Here is an 18286-nt window from a genome sequence, read left to right as displayed (position 1 = left end):
ATTCGTCGCCAGACCCACTGGCTCCAGGTCATTTATAAGTCTATGCTAGGTAAAGCTCCGCCTTATCTCAGTTCACTGGTCACGATAACCACACCCACCCGTAGCATACGTTCCAGCAGGAGTATCTCACGAATCATCCCCAAAGCCAACACCTCATTTGGCCGCCGTTCATTCCAGTTCTCTGCTGCCAGTGACTGGAACGAAATGCAAACATCACTGAAGTTGGAGACTTTTATTTCCCTCACCAACTTTAAACATCAACTATCTGAGCAGCTAACCGATCACTGCAGCTGTACATAGTCCATCTGTAAATAGCCACCCAATCTACCATACTGTTTTTTAAATTTTATTTACTCTTCTGCTCATTTGCACACCAGTATCTCTACTTGCACATCATCATCTGCTCATTTATCACGCCAGTGTTAATCTGTTAAATTGTAATTATTCGCTCCTATGGCCTATTTATTGCCTACCTCCTCATGCCTTTTGCACACACTGTATATAGACTTTCTTTTCTCTACTGTGTCATTGACTTGTTTGTGTCATTGGCTTGTTTATTGTTTACTCCATGTGTAACTCTGTGTTGTTGTCTGTGTCACACTGCTTTGCTTTATCTTGGCCAGGTCGCAGTTGCAAATGAGAACTTGTTCTCAACTAGCCTACCTGGTTAAATAAAGGTGGGGGGAAAATGTGTTCTATGTGTTCTGTGTGGGGCGGCAGGGTGGCCTAGTGGTTAGAGCATTGGACTAGTAACCGAAAGGTTGCAAGTTCAATTCCCCGAGCTGAGAAGGTACAAAATCTGTCGTTCTGCACTTGAACAGGCAGTTAACCCACTGTTCCTAGGCCGTCATTGAAAATAAGAATTTGTTCTTAACTGACTTGCCTAGTAAAATAAAGGTAAAACAAAAAAATTAAACATGTGTTCTGTGTGTTCTATGTGTTATGTGAAATAAAAGATGAAGGAGGGGTTGAGGACAGATTCTCATCAGGGAGTAATAAGGGTTTGGTATCCTGTTACCCTCTTTCTGTTGTAACATAAATGTAAATGTAGGATGTGTATAACTGTGATGGAGAGAAATGTTTTGCTGTCTGAATACAGCTGTACAGAACCTTTGGGAATAATTAAACTTGGTTAAAGCTTCTCTAGTGTCCGTGGGTTAATTACACTGAAAAATAAGAACCTAACAACATTATCAGAGGGGTGTATTATGACATCAGATAGAACTACCCAGACATTCCAAATATCACTTGATTATCAGAGGGGTGAATTATGACATCAGATAGAACTACCCAGACATTCCAAATATCACTTGATTATCAGAGGGGTGAATTATGACATCAGATAGAACTACTTAGACATTCCAAATCAGGCTTCATCCACATCATGAAGGTGGATATTGATCCAACCATTTCAAAAGTAATGACTGGGCTGACGGAAACAGGATATGCCTGAACATTTTATAAATGCAGACAGACAATTTGTTAGTTTGTTTGACATGGTGGGGACTTTTTGTGTCAGTAAACATTTATAAGCAAGAAATGGAGGTGGAAACTCCTTTATGAGCAAATATTTATATAATAACCATCACATCTTAGTTAACTTGGAGTCACGTGATGATATGTTGATTGGTCCTCCCACTATGACTTGGGAAACCATGCAGTTTATTAGGCTACAGATGAAATAAGTTATGAACTTCACAGGGTGGTGAAAGTGCACATGATAAGCTTGATGTTTCGTTCCAATACATTTTGAGGTTCTTATTCTGGTGACATGATGATTGATGCTTGGTTGCCATTTGACAAATGAAATCATATCTCTCTTATTCATAATAATCACTGTAATCACCCGCACGGTATCTGTGAGCTGCTGGCTACAGTGCACGGGGACAAGAGCACGTTTTCTACATAACGCAACAGATTTTTAAAACCATCAGTAGAGTTGAAAATGCGATGGAAACCCATTTAACTTGTATTTCTTATTTAGTTAGTTTAGGGAATGTTAACAGCAAAAAATGTTTAATTGAAAGACCGTTGCGCCCTTCGGTCTCAACGTAGACTTTGATCTGAAGCCATTCTTGTGATTATTGTGACTTTGCCATTGTAATTGTTTGTAAGCTTGTGTAGTCAAATTAATCTATGATCGTATGCTATCCATTTGTTGTTTGTATGTTGCTCTTTGTGTGACATTTTAATATTTGATTATTAACCAATGATATTAGGCCACTCTTGGCCATGATTACAGACACCAGTGTTTGTGATTATACCCTGATGAAGACAGCTTGGAGTTCCTAGAGTGTGATTATACCCTGATGAAGACAGCTTGGAGCTCCTAGAGTGTGATTATACCCTGATGAAGACAGCTTGGAGCTCCTAGAGTGTGATTATACCCTGATGAAGACAGCTTGGAGCTCCTAGAGGTGATTATACCCTGATGAAGACAGCTTGGAGCTCCTATTATACCCTGATGAAGACAGCTTGGATTATACCCTGATGAAGACAGCTTGGATTATACCCTGATGAAGACCTAGAAGACAGCTTGGAGCTCCTAGGGTGATTATACCCTGATGAAGACAGCTTGGAGCTCCTAGAGGGTGATTATACCCTGATGAAGACAGCTTGGAGCTCCTAGAGGGTGATTATACCCTGATGAAGACAGCTTGGAGCTCCTAGAGGGTGATTATACCCTGATGAAGACAGCTTGGAGCTCCTAGAGGGTGATTATACCCTGATGAAGACAGCTTGGAGCTCCTAGAGGGTGATTATACCCTGATGAAGACAGCTTGGAGCTCCTAGAGGGTGATTATACCCTGATGAAGACAGCTTGGAGCTCCTAGAGTGTGATTATACCCTGATGTGCGGCTCTCTTTCATTTTTGCATCTGAGCTCCTAGAGTGTGCGGCTCTCTTTTATTTTCAAGTTTAGGGAATGTTAAGTTTCTATTTACATTCAACACAAAATGTCACCTGTCATTAGATTTAGGTTCCCAGTTGGGTGAAACACAAAATGTCAGCTGTCATTAGATTTAGGTTCCCAGTTGGGTGAAACACAAAATGTCAGCTGTCATTAGATTTAGGTTCCCAGTTGGGTGAAACACAAAATGTCAGCTGTCATTAGATTTAGGTTCCCAGTTGGGTGAAACACAAAATGTCAGCTGTCATTAGATTTAGGTTCCCAGTTGGGTGAAACACAAAATGTCAGCTGTCATTAGATTTAGGTTCCCAGTTGGGTGAAACACAAAATGTCAGCTGTCATTAGATTTAGGTTCCCAGTTGGGTGAAACACAAAATGTCACCTGTCATTAGATTTAGGTTCCCAGTTGGGTGAAACACAAAATGTCAGCTGTCATTAGATTTATTTCCCAGTTGGGTGAAACACAAAATGTCAGCTGTCATTAGATTTAGGTTCCCAGTTGGACACTACCAAGTATGAAAACTAAAGAAACACAAAGAAAATGTCACCTGTCATTTGTTTTTGAGATTTAGGTTTCAAGTTGTTGGTGAAATAGAAAATTGCTATATTGTTTTTTCACTGAAATAGAAAATATAGTCTACTGATGTCCTTTGAATACCGGTTTCTTTCATCTAATGAAACACAAAATGTCACCTGTCATTAGATTTAGGTTCCCAGTTGGGTGAAACACAAAATGTCAGCTGTCATTAGATTTAGGTTCCCAGTTGGGTGAAACACAAAATGTCAGCTGTCATTAGATTTAGGTTCCCAGTTGGGTGAAACACAAAATGTCAGCTGTCATTAGATTTAGGTTCCCAGTTGGGTGAAACACAAAATGTCAGCTGTCATTAGATTTAGGTTCCCAGTTGGGTGAAACACAAAATGTCACCTGTCATTAGATTTAGGTTCCCAGTTGGGTGAAACACAAAATGTCACCTGTCATTAGATTTAGGTTCCCAGTTGGGTGAAACACAAAATGTTACCTGTGAAACATAAATAAAAATACCTGATGTTGAGGCTTTTTACAAATCCAATCAGTTGTCGACATTGATCTAACATCATCACATGGATTTGTTTTGTTGAAATGATGTGGAAATAATGTTTATTTAACCAGTGGGAGGCTTGTAAATGCCCCTAGGAAAGTGGAGGAACTCTTCATTTTGACAATAATGGAACAGCAATCCTTGGGCGAGTTGTGGTGGATATTATAAAATAAGGATCTGCTGGAGTCCAAGTCAAACCAAGATTCTTTATTTCTGAGCTCAGAGAGAATAACAGAGTTACACAGCACAGTGGAGACAGTCTGAATTCCTGAAGCATTGAGTGATGAGCACATATCTTTATAGTTTCCTGTTCCTGGGCGGGACTTTATTCATACAAGGACACAGGTGCAAATTGGTTTGCAACACAGAATGATACTCCCAAGAACAGGAGATTATAATAGGACAGTTTCACAAGGTTAGTCACATACTCAGTTATGTGGACACACATACAACTAACATTTTCCATTACAGAGTCTGAACATTTTCATTTAATTAAATCATCAGTGGGCCAACAATGCAAATGTCAACAATGGAACTAATGCATCACATCCAGATATCACTTGTTAATTCATCTGTAGTGGTGGAGGAATGACACACCCAGATAAACACACACAGAGTTTAAAAAAGGACCATTTAAACACATGAAACCTGATCTATCCTACATTGAAACTGACAACTCCATATTCAATTAATGTTTTCTAATAAAAACATACAAATATATGTTTGAGTATACTTGGTACAATTCAATTTCATATGGTACAAACAAGTAAACACATTATCAGTCAACAATATAAGACAATGGGAGCACTGTGTATGTTCTCTGATGAATTTTAAGTCAATGTGATGTGAAATATCAATTTACACACTAGGATAAGTAATTATTTTCTCCTGTGGATTCTCACATGACGTTTAAGTGACTGTGATGAGCAATATGTTTTCCCACAGTCTGAGCACTTGTAAGGTTTCTCCCGTGTGCAGTCTCACATGTTCTTTCAGATTACCTAAATGGGTAAAACGCTTTGCACACTGGGAGCAATGGAAAGGCTTCTCCCCTGTATGTGTTCGCTCATGAGCTTTCAGATTTCTTAAGTGGCTAAAACTCTTTCCACACTGAGAGCAATGGAAAGGCTTCTCCCCTGTGTGTGTTCGCTCATGAGCTTTCAGGATTCCTGACTGGCTAAAACTCTTTCCACACTGGGAGCAATGGAAAGGCTTCTCACCTGTGTGTGTTCGCTCATGAGCTTTCAGGATTCCTGACTGGCTAAAACTCTCACCACACTGGGCACAATGGTATGGCTTCTCCCTCGTGTGTATTCGCTCATGAGTTGAGGGTGTCTAACCGCATAAAACTCTTTCCACACTGGGAGCAATGGAAAGGCTTCTCCCCTGTGTGTATTCGCTCATGAGCTTTCAGCTTTCCTGGCTGGCTAAACGTCTTTCCACACTGGGAGCAATGGTGTGGCTTTGCTCCCGTGTGTATCCGCTGATGTCTTTTCATGTTAACTAACTGGCTAAAACTCTTTCCACAATGGGTGCAATGGAAAGGCTTCTCCCCTGTGTGTGTTCACTCATGAGATTTCAGATTTCTTAAGTGGCTAAAACTCTTTCCACACTGGGTGCAATGGAAAGGCTTCTCCCCTGTGTGTATTCTCTCATGAGTTTTCAGGTTTCCTACCTGGCTAAAACTCTTTCCACACTGGGAGCAGAGGTGTCGTCTTGCTGGTTTGGACGTCTCTGGCTCTGGTTCCTCCGAGTTTGTTTTTCCTCCTGCCAGAGAGTGTTTATTTAAAGAGAGACCTGAGTGAAACCTCCACATTATAAAAAACACCTTGCTATGAGGTTTAAGTTCTCAAACATTTCAAAATTGAAAACAAAATGTGGTACAGCTTCCTGGTAATTAATGCTGATATGTTTACATTACTTATTTTACTCATTCTGTTTTAGAACACAAAGAACTAGACAGTTCTACGACACTCAAGACACAGACATCGCTGGATCCCTTTCATGCAAGTGATTGTGTATATATATATATATATATATACCTTCATAGCTGTACGATACAGGATGTGACTTTTTCGATATGCATGAAAGCGACAGGGTAGCCTAGTGGTTAGAGCGTTGGACTAGTAACCGGAAGGTTGCAAGTTCAAACCCCCGAGCTGACAAGGTACAAATCTGTCGTTCTGCCCCTGAACAGGCAGTTAACCCACTGTTCCTAGGCCGTCATTGAAAATAAGAATTTGTTCTTTAACTGATTTGCCTAGTTAAATAAAGGTAAAAAAATATATATATTTAAACAAAACAATTCTCTCCGATTTTGTGCACAAATTTGTTTACATCCCTTTGCCAAGAAATTCCATCCACCTGACAGGCATATCAAGAAGCTGATTAAGCAGCATGGTCATTACACAGGTGCACCTTGTGCTGGGGGAAATTAATCAGCATGGTCACGACAATATTCTGCAGCAATACACCATCACATTTGGTTTGCGCTTAGTAGTCACTATCATTTGTTTTTCAACAGGACAATGACCCATCACACCTACAGGCTGTGTAAGAGCTATTTGACCAAGAAGGAGAGTGATGGAGTGCTGCATTAGATGACCTGGCCTACACAATCCCCCGACCTCAACCAAATCGAGATGGTTTGGGATGAGTTGTATCGCAGAGTGAAGGAAAAGCAGCCAACAAGTTCTCAGCATATGTGGGAACTCCTTCAAGACGGTTGGAAAATCATTCCAGGTGAAGATGGCTGAGAGAACGCCAAGAGTGTGCAAAGCTGTATTTGTATTAGTTGGGGACAGCCCTATTGGGAACAGATACCAGTGGGCAGATCTATTGTATTTGTTCAAACTACAGCACTTACTTTGATGTGTCAAATCTGATCCTTCCTTATCTTCTCCTCCTCTCACAGTTCCACCCAGCCCTGTTGTTTTCCTGCAGTCCACCAGCAGCACAGACAACCTCTTCATACCCAGCAGTAAGGTGCTACCGGGAGAGGCACAACAAGGGGACTCCGGGAGGGAGGAAGGGCTAGCGTTGTCCTGGTAACCATAAAGAGGGGACACAGATCATTATGGATGCTGATATCACTGTTGACATAAAGTGTTTTACAGAAACCCAGACCCAGAGAGAGAAAGCTGTATGCTAGACCAGACCAAGCTGTACCATCTGGTGTTCTGATCTGAAGAGACTCTTCGCTTCCTCGTCAGCATCAGGATGTTGTCGAGGCTCCCCAGAGGATCCACAATAGTCATGTCTCTCTCCTGTGTGATTGAGAACATCAAAGTCAACTTATGATCTTTTCTTGCAATCATAGGGTCTTACAAGAGCCATTAATATGTCTAAAAAGGACCTAAATTGGCCACGTAATTATCTTATATATATATATATATTGTTTGTGATGCAAAAGCAAAGGGTCGTTCCACGAAATGGGGGCCTTTTTTTCACCCCTTTGATATTGAAGTAGAAATGAAGCTCCAACATTGAATTTTAAAAGCCTGTTAAACCAAATTAAGTGCACTTCATTATAGACCACATAGATAATTCAAATAAATCGAATTTAAAAGTCCTCAAAAAATATATGTACCGATGGCAGATTGACCCTTTAACAATTCCAACAGTACTGAAGAACATATTCAAGTGTAGAACTTCAGTAGAATGCCACTTTAAAACCACACATTAGCTCAGGTTGGTATAAACAGTTCCAACAGGAATCTGCTCCAAAAACTTCGTAAATAACAAGAATGCCAACAAACAGCGCAGAATAAGATACCGGGTAGGGAGTGGGCTATTTTAATACGTTTTTCACTCACCACGTTAATCCACTCTGGTAGCCTACGGACAATCATTAAGTTGTATAGCGGCAGAATAAAATACCGGGTAGGGAGTGGGCTATTTTAATACGTTTTTCACTCACCACGTTAATCCACTCTGGTAGCCTACGGACAATCATTAAGTTGTATAGCGGCAGAATAAAATACCGGGTAGGGAGTGGGCTATTTTAATACGTTTTTCACTCACCACGTTAATCCACTCTGGTAGCCTACGGACAATCATTAAGTTGTATAGCGGCAGAATAAGATACCGGGTAGGGAGTGGGCTATTTTAATACGTTTTTCACTCACCACGTTAATCCACTCTGGTAGCCTACGGACAATCATTAAGTTGTATAGCGGCAGAATAAGATACCGGGTAGGGAGTGGGCTATTTTAAAACGTTTTACACTCGCCACGGTTAATCCACTCTGGTAGCCTACGGACAATCATTAAGAATAAACTGCGTGGTGAGTTGATGCCTATTCCGCAGCTAGTTAGTTAGCTCGGTGAATTGATCATGTTACTTTGAATGCCGCGTTTGTTGGCAACCTTGTACTTTACGAAGTTTTTGGAACAGATTCCCGTTGGGACAACAAATTATACCAACCCCATTAGTTCAACAACAACATAGTTTGTGGCCCTGTTTATAAGACAGTACTCACTGGTGGTAATCGGAACTTCCGTCTCCTCCTCCTCTTTTATTGAGATATCCTCCTCTTCCTCTTTTACACCAAAAGGTTCTTCCTCTTCTTTCACTACATTATCTTCTTTCAAGGTTATGTCATCTTCCTCCTCTTTGATTCTGAAAGCTTCTACCTCCTCCTCTTCCACAACCTCTTTCCCATCTTCCTCTTTCCCTGTAATATCATCCTCTTCTTCTTTCAATGTGATAGCCTCCTCTTCCATTCTGAAAGCTTCTTCCTCTCCTTTCACCAGTTTCTTTCTACGTCTAGTTTAGTGACCTCATGCTCCGGGCGATTAGCCTTGTGCTTTAGCAATGTAACATGTGCTAATTTAACAAGCAAATTACGTTTAAATGAACTAGTAGAAACGTAAACATAGTTGTGTTCTAAACACTAAGAGTAGTATACACAAGATTACTTATTACACTATTACTTTCTTACTTACTTTACTTTGATTAATTATTATTATTATTACACTAGATAGCAAATCACCGCGTCGGTTGTATCTGTAGCCTTCTGTCTGTTGAAGAAGCCTCCTGTTCCGTCCACTAGATTATAAGAAGCAAGAAGCATCACCTGAAATACTCACATCGTCATCAGCTGACTGGAGTGGGTAACGCAGATTGGAAGAAAAATCTCCATTACAATGTTAATTCTGGCAAGCAATGTCATGAGAAGTAATTTAAAAACAACCAGATGTTATGTTTTCTCTTACAGTCAATACTTTTCTCCAGGGCTGACCTGCCCATTAGTCCCCAAGCCACTGACCATTAGGCAGGATTAGGTGACAGATTGACAATGGTGGCATATCCTGGAGCTAAATTGACCACGGCTCATCGGTAACAACACATAATAACACCTCACATAATGCTGCCCAAATACAATGCTAACTTCTCTCACCCAGCCGCATGTGGGATATTTATGTGAGTGGTGCTGTTGCCACATGAAGCACTTCCCACTTTGCAAAAGGCAACATGGACAGATATGACTCTACCTGTGTGGAGCACATGCCCCTTTACCCTTCCTGTCTCTGAAGTGCCCTTTTGGGTGGTGGTATAATTTGTATTCATTTTTTCTCTTAGTTATTCTGAAACCACTGCCTGCAAATCGTCGTTAAATTCCCCTAAGTGATTTGTATTTTCCTTAACTTTCTGAAGATTAAACAGCCAGGAAATGCCCCTGTCTGAGTTTGTCTACCACTATGTGTAGCTGTTAGCGATGATGCTAATGATCCACTATGTGTAGCTGTTAGCGATGATGCTAATGATCCACTATGTGTAGCTGTTAGCGATGATGCTAATGATCCACTATGTGTAGCTGTTAGCGATGATGCTAATGATCCACTATGTGTAGCTGTTAGCTATGATGCTAATGATCCACTATGTGTAGCTGTTAGCGATGATGCTAATGATCCACTATGTGTAGCTGTTAGCGATGATGCTAATAACAACCATCTTCTAGTTGATGGAAAAGCTTTCCCAAAAACGTTGTCAATTAAACGTCAACTACAAAGTAGTCTATGCCTCCCTGGCAGAATGATATCATTACTATTAGTAGTCTATGCCTCCCTGGCAGAATGATATCATTACTATTAGTAGTCTATGCCTCCCTGGCAGAATGATATCATGATTATTAGTAGTCTATGCCTCCCTGGCAGAATGATATCATTACTATTAGTAGTCTATGCCTCCCTGGCAGAATGATATCATGATTATTAGTAGTCTATGCCTCCCTGGCAGAATGATATCATGATTATTAGTAGTCTATGCCTCCCTGGCAGAATGATATCATGACTATTAGTAGTCTATGCCTCCCTGGCAGAATGATATCATGACTATTAGTAGTCTATGCCTCCCTGGCAGAATGATATCATGATTATTAGCATCAATCCACTTGTGATTTCTTCAGCAAACTCTGCAATCACATGTGTGCTACAGAGACACCACCAACCAAGCAAGGCTCTTGCTGGTGCCACTTAAATTAAAGGGTATCTACACCCAAAAATCAAATTTTCAGATTTTCCTCAGACTTCAAAAATGGTCTCCTGATGTGGTTTAAGTATGGTTGTGGACTTACATCCAATGGTGTAGTTTCTCTATTAACAGTGTGATTTTGAGAGAGAAGAACAGGAACTCGGAAACCAAGGGGGAACACTTGTGGAGCGTACAATTCCTTCGACCTCATGGCTTGGTTTCTGCTCTGACAAGCATTGTCAACTGTGGGACCCACACCTAAACAGGTGTGTGCCTTTCCAAGTAATGTCCAATCAATTGAATTTACCCCGGGTGGACCCCAATCAAGTTGTAGAAATATCTGAAGGATGATAAATGGAAACAAGAGGCACCTGAGCTCAATGTCGAGTCTCATATAGCAAAGGGTCTGAATACTTATGCAAATGAAGTATTTCTGTTTTTTTGTTGTTTTTAATACATTTGCTAAAATGTATAAACAGCCTGTTTTCGCTTTGTCATTATGGGGTATTGTGATGTCATTATGGGCTATTGTGTGTTAGATTGCTGAGGAAATTGTTTCATTTAATACATTTTAGAATACGGCTGGAAAGTCTGAATACTTTCCGAAAGTAAGTGATTGAGGAAAGAGCATCATTGCTATATTCCAATTAAAATAATAATAATCCATAAGAGATCACATGACCAAAGCAAGACGTGACCCATATAGAATTAAAACTATATTATTCTTAATGAGAAATATAATCTAATAAACAAATGTTTGCATAACCAAAGACATGAAAACTGATACCAACATTGTATTTAGCTTGGCTTTCATATGGCCAGGAAGGTCATTCAGAATAACAATAGACAATAGTTATTGTTGCTAGTTCAGGGATGAAGATATTTGTTGACAGAGGGGGATTAGGGGGGGATTAGAACCCCAAAGTAAAAAGGGTACAAAATAACCTGTTGTATGAGAAAGAACCTGTTGTATGAGAAAGAACCTGTTGTATGAGAAAGAACCTGTTGTATGAGAAAGAACCTGTTGTATGAGAAAGAACCTGTTGTATGAGTAAAGAACATTTAGAATGTTTGTGTTGCCACCCCAGGGTCACAATACTACTCACAAAGAACATTTAGAATGTTTGTGTTGCCACGCCAGGGTCACAATACTACTCACAAAGAACATTTAGAATGTTTGTGTTGCCACGCCAGGGTCACAATACTACTCACAAAGAACATTTAGAATTTAGAATGTTTGTGTTGTCACCCCAGGGTCACAATACTACTCATAAAGAACATTTAGAATGTTTGTGTTGCCACCCCAGGGTCACAATACTACTCATAAAGAACATTTAGAATGTTTGTGTTGCCACCCCAGGGTCACAATACTACTCATAAAGAACATTTAGAATGTTTGTGTTGCTACCCCAGGGGTCACAATACTACTCATAATGAACATTTAGAATGTTTGTGTTGTCACCCCAGGGTCACAATACTACTCATAAAGAACATTTAGAATTTAGAATGTTTGTGTTGCTACCCCAGGGGTCACAATACTACTCATAATGAACATTTAGAATGTTTGTGTTGTCACCCCAGGGTCACAATACTACTCATAAAGAACATTTAGAATGTTTGTGTTGCCACCCCAGGGTCACAATACTACTCATAAAGAACATTTAGAATTAAGAATGTTTCTGTTGCTACCCCAGGGTCACAATACTACTCATAAAGAACATTTAGAATGTTTGTGTTGCCACCCCAGGGTCACAATACTACTCATAAAGAACATTTAGAATGTTTGTGATGCCACCACAGGGTCACAATACTACTCATAAAGAACATTTAGAATGTTTGTGATGCCACCACAGGGTCACAATACTACTCATAAAGAACATTTAGAATGTTTGTGATGCCACCACAGGGTCACAATACTACTCATAAAGAACATTTAGAATGTTTGTGATGCCACCACAGGGTCACAATACTACTCATAAAGAACATTTAGAATGTTTGTGATGCCACCACAGGGTCACAATACTACTCATAAAGAACATTTAGAATGTTTGTGATGCCACCACAGGGTCACAATACTACTCATAAAGAACATTTAGAATGTTTGTGATGCCACCACAGGGTCACAATACTACTCATAAAGAACATTTAGAATGTTTGTGATGCCACCACAGGGTCACAATACTACTCATAAAGAACATTTAGAATGTTTGTGTTGCCATCCCAGGGTCACATTACTACTCATAAAGAACATTTAGAATGTTTGTGTTGCCACCCCAGGGTCACATTACTACTCATAAAGAACATTTAGAATGTTTGTGTTGCCACCCCAGGGTCACAATACTACTCATAAAGAACATTTAGAATGTTTGTGATGCCACCACAGGGTCACAATACTACTCATAAAGAACATTTAGAATGTTTGTGATGCCACCCCAGGGTCACAATACTACTCATAAAGAACATTTAGAATGTTTGTGATGCCACCCCAGGGTCACAATACTACTCATAAAGAACATTTAGAATGTTTGTGTTGCCTCGCTAGGATCACAATACTACTCATAAAGAACATGTAGAATGTTTGTGATGCCACCCCAGGGTCACAATACTACTCATAAAGAACATGTAGAATGTTTGTGATGCCACCCCAGGGTCACAATACTACTCATAAAGAATATTTAGAATGTTTGTGTTGCCACCCCAGGGTCACAATACTACTCACAAAGAACATTTTGAATGTTTGTGATGCCACCCCAGGGTCACAATACTACTCATAAAGAACATGTAGAATGTTTGTGATGCCACCCCAGGGTCACAATACTACTCATAAAGAACATGTAGAATGTTTGTGATGCCACCACAGGGTCACAATACTACTCATAAAGAACATTTAGAATGTTTGTGATGCCACCACAGGGTCACAATACTACTCATAAAGAACATTTAGAATGTTTGTGATGCCACCACAGGGTCACAATACTACTCATAAAGAACATTTAGAATGTTTGTGTTGCCACCCCAGGGTCAAATTACTACTCATAAAGAACATTTAGAATTTAGAATGTTTGTGTTGCCACCCCAGGGTCACAATACTACTCATAAAGAACATTTAGAATGTTTGTGTTGTCACCCCAGGGTCACAATACTACTCATAAAGAACATTTAGAATGTTTGTGATGCCACCACAGGGTCACAATACTACTCATAAAGAACATTTAGAATGTTTGTGATGCCACCACAGGGTCACAATACTACTCATAAAGAACATTTAGAATGTTTGTGATGCCACCCCAGGGTCAAATTACTACTCATAAAGAACATTTAGAATGTTTGTGTTGCCTCGCTAGGATCACAATACTACTCATAAAGAACATTTAGAATGTTTGTGATGCCACCACAGGGTCACAATACTACTCATAAAGAACATTTAGAATGTTTGTGATGCCACCACCACAGGGTCACAATACTACTCATAAAGAACATTTAGAATGTTTGTGATGCCACCACAGGGTCACAATACTACTCATAAAGAACATTTAGAATGTTTGTGATGCCACCCCAGGGTCACAATACTACTCATAAAGAACATTTAGAATGTTTGTGATGCCACCCCAGGGTCACAATACTACTCATAAAGAACATGTAGAATGTTTGTGATGCCACCCCATGGTCACAATACTACTCATAAAGAACATTTAGAATTTAGAATGTTTGTGTTGCCACCCCAGGGTCACAATACTACTCATAAAGAACATTTAGAATGTTTGTGTTGTCACCCCAGGGTCACAATACTACTCATAAAGAACATTTAGAATGTTTGTGATGCCACCACAGGGTCACAATACTACTCATAAAGAACATTTAGAATGTTTGTGATGCCACCCCAGGGTCACAATACTACTCATAAAGAACATTTAGAATGTTTGTGTTGTCACCCCAGGGTCACAATACTACTCATAAAGAACATTTAGAATGTTTGTGATGCCACCCCAGGGTCACAATACTACTCATAAAGAACATTTAGAATGTTTGTGTTGCCACCCCAGGTTCACATTACTACTCATAAAGAACAGTTAGAATTTAGAATGTTTGTGTTGCCACCCCAGGGTCACAATACTACTCATAAAGAACATTTAGAATGTTTGTGATGCCACCACAGGGTCACAATACTACTCATAAAGAACATTTAGAATGTTTGTGATGCCACCCCAGGGTCACAATACTACTCATAAAGAACATTTAGAATGTTTGTGATGCCACCACAGGGTCACAATACTACTCATAAAGAACATTTAGAATGTTTGTGTTGCCACCCCAGGGTCACAATACTACTCAAAGAACATTTAGAATGTTTGTGATGCCACCACAGGGTCACAATACTACTCATAAAGAACATTTAGAATGTTTGTGATGCCACCCCAGGGTCACAATACTACTCATAAAGAACATTTAGAATGTTTGTGATGCCACCACAGGGTCACAATACTACTCATAAAGAACATTTAGAATATTTGTGTTGCCACCCCAGGGTCACAATACTACTCATAAAGAACATTTAGAATGTTTGTGATGCCACCCCAGGGTCACAATACTACTCATAAAGAACATTTAGAATGTTTGTGATGCCACCACAGGGTCACAATACTACTCATAAAGAACATTTAGAATTTAGAATGTTTGTGTTGCCACCCCAGGGTCACAATACTACTCATAAAGAACATTTAGAATGTTTGTGATGCCACCACAGGGTCACAATACTACTCATAAAGAACATTTAGAATGTTTGTGATGCCACCCCAGGGTCACAATACTACTCATAAAGAACATTTAGAATGTTTGTGTTGTCACCCCAGGGTCACAATACTACTCATAAAGAACATGTAGAATGTATGTGATGCCACCCCATGGTCACAATACTACTCATAAAGAACATTTAGAATTTAGAATGTTTGTGTTGCCACCCCAGGGTCACAATACTACTCATAAAGAACATTTAGAATGTTTGTGTTGTCACCCCAGGGTCACAATACTACTCATAAAGAACATTTAGAATGTTTGTGATGCCACCACAGGGTCACAATACTACTCATAAAGAACATTTAGAATGTTTGTGATGCCACCCCAGGGTCACAATACTACTCATAAAGAACATTTAGAATGTTTGTGTTGTCACCCCAGGGTCACAATACTACTCATAAAGAACATTTAGAATGTTTGTGATGCCACCACAGGGTCACAATACTACTCATAAAGAACATTTAGAATGTTTGTGTTGCCACCCCAGGTTCACATTACTACTCATAAAGAACATTTAGAATTTAGAATGTTTGTGTTGCCACCCCAGGGTCACAATACTACTCATAAAGAACATTTAGAATGTTTGTGATGCCACCACAGGGTCACAATACTACTCATAAAGAACATTTAGAATGTTTGTGTTGCCACCCCAGGGTCACAATACTACTCAAAGAACATTTAGAATGTTTGTGATGCCACCACAGGGTCACAATACTACTCATAAAGAACATTTAGAATGTTTGTGATGCCACCACAGGGTCACAATACTACTCATAAAGAACATTTAGAATATTTGTGTTGCCACCCCAGGGTCACAATACTACTCATAAAGAACATTTAGAATGTTTGTGATGCCACCACAGGGTCACAATACTACTCATAAAGAACATTTAGAATGTTTGTGTTGCCACCCCAGGTTCACATTACTACTCATGAAGAACATTTAGAATTTAGAATGTTTGTGTTGCCACCCCAGGGTCACAATACTACTCATAAAGAACATTTATAATGTTTGTGATGCCACCCCAGGGTCACAATACTACTCATAAAGAACATTTAGAATGTTTGTGATGCCACCACAGGGTCACAATACTACTCATAAAGAACATTTAGAATGTTTGTGTTGCCACCCCAGGGTCACAATACTACTCATAAAGAACATTTAGAATGTTTGTGTTGCCACCCCAGGTTCACATTACTACTCATAAAGAACATTTAGAATTTAGAATGTTTGTGTTGCCACCCCAGGGTCACAATACTACTCATAAAGAACATGTAGAATGTTTGTGATGCCACCCCAGGGTCACAATACTACTCATAAAGAACATGTAGAATGTTTGTGATGCCACCACAGGGTCACAATACTACTCAAAGAACATTTAGAATGTTTGTGTTGCCACCCCAGGGTCACAATACTACTCATAAAGAACATTTAGAATGTTTGTGTTGTCACCCCAGGGTCACAATACTACTCATAAAGAACATTTAGAATGTTTGTGATGCCACCACAGTGTCACAATACTACTCATAAAGAACATTTAGAATGTTTGTGATGCCACCACAGGGTCACAATACTACTCATAAAGAACATTTAGAATGTTTGTGATGCCACCCCAGGGTCACAATACTACTCATAAAGAACATTTAGAATGTTTGTGTTGCCTCGCTAGGATCACAATACTACTCATAAAGAACATTTAGAATGTTTGTGATGCCACCACAGGGTCACAATACTACTCATAAAGAACATTTAGAATGTTTGTGTTGCCACCCCAGGTTCACATTACTACTCATAAAGAACATTTAGAATTTAGAATGTTTGTGTTGCCACCCCAGGGTCACAATACTACTCATAAAGAACATTTAGAATGTTTGTGATGCCACCCCAGGGTCACAATACTACTCATAAAGAACATTTAGAATGTTTGTGATGCCACCCCAGGGTCACAATACTACTCATAAAGAACATTTAGAATGTTTGTGATGCCACCACAGGGTCACAATACTACTCATAAAGAACATTTAGAATGTTTGTGATGCCACCACAGGTTCACAATACTACTCATAAAGAATATTTAGAATGTTTGTGATGCCACCACAGGTCACATTACTACTCATAAAGAACATTTAGAATTTAGAATGTTTGTGTTGCCACCCCAGGGTCACAATACTACTCATAAAGAACATTTAGAATGTTTGTGATGCCACCCCAGGGTCACAATACTACTCATAAAGAACATTTAGAACGTTTGTGATGCCACCCCAGGGTCACAATACTACTCATAAAGAACATTTAGAACGTTTGTGATGCCACCACAGGGTCACAATACTACTCATAAAGAATATTTAGAATGTTTGTGATGCCACCACAGGTTCACATTACTACTCATAAAGAACATTTAGAATTTAGAATGTTTGTGTTGCCACCCCAGGGTCACAATACTACTCATAAAGAACATTTAGAATGTTTGTGATGCCACCACAGGGTCACAATACTACTCATAAAGAACATTTAGAATGTTTGTGATGCCACCCCAGGGTCACAATACTACTCATAAAGAACATTTAGAATTTAGAATGTTTGTGTTGCCACCCCAGGGTCACAATACTACTCATAAAGAACATGTAGAATGTTTGTGATGCCACCCCAGGGTCACAATACTACTCATAAAGAACATTTAGAATGTTTGTGATGCCACCCCAGGGTCACAATACTACTCATAAAGAACATTTAGAATGTTTGTGATGCCACCCCAGGGTCACAATACTACTCATAAAGAACATTTAGAACGTTTGTGATGCCACCACAGGGTCACAATACTACTCATAAAGAATATTTAGAATGTTTGTGATGCCACCACAGGGTCACAATACTACTCATAAAGAATATTTAGAATGTTTGTGATGCCACCCCAGGGTCAAATTACTACTCATAAAGAACATTTAGAATTTAGAATGTTTGTGTTGCCACCCCAGGGTCACAATACTACTCATAAAGAACATTTAGAATTTAGAATGTTTGTGTT

At 39.5% G+C, this 18286-nt stretch overlaps 1 pseudogene; it reads right to left on the bottom strand.

Moving 5' to 3' along the window:
* Nucleotides 1-4798: 4798 nt before the first annotated feature.
* Nucleotides 4799-8716, bottom strand: LOC135570082 (zinc finger protein OZF-like; annotated as a pseudogene).
* Nucleotides 8717-18286: the final 9570 nt, after the last annotated feature.

The sequence above is a fragment of the Oncorhynchus nerka genome, unplaced genomic scaffold, assembly GCF_034236695.1.
Source record: "Oncorhynchus nerka isolate Pitt River unplaced genomic scaffold, Oner_Uvic_2.0 unplaced_scaffold_1114, whole genome shotgun sequence".
NCBI lineage: Eukaryota > Metazoa > Chordata > Actinopteri > Salmoniformes > Salmonidae > Oncorhynchus > Oncorhynchus nerka.
The sequence above is the reverse complement of the archived record's forward strand: the minus strand, read 5'-3'. Positions and strand labels throughout refer to the sequence as shown.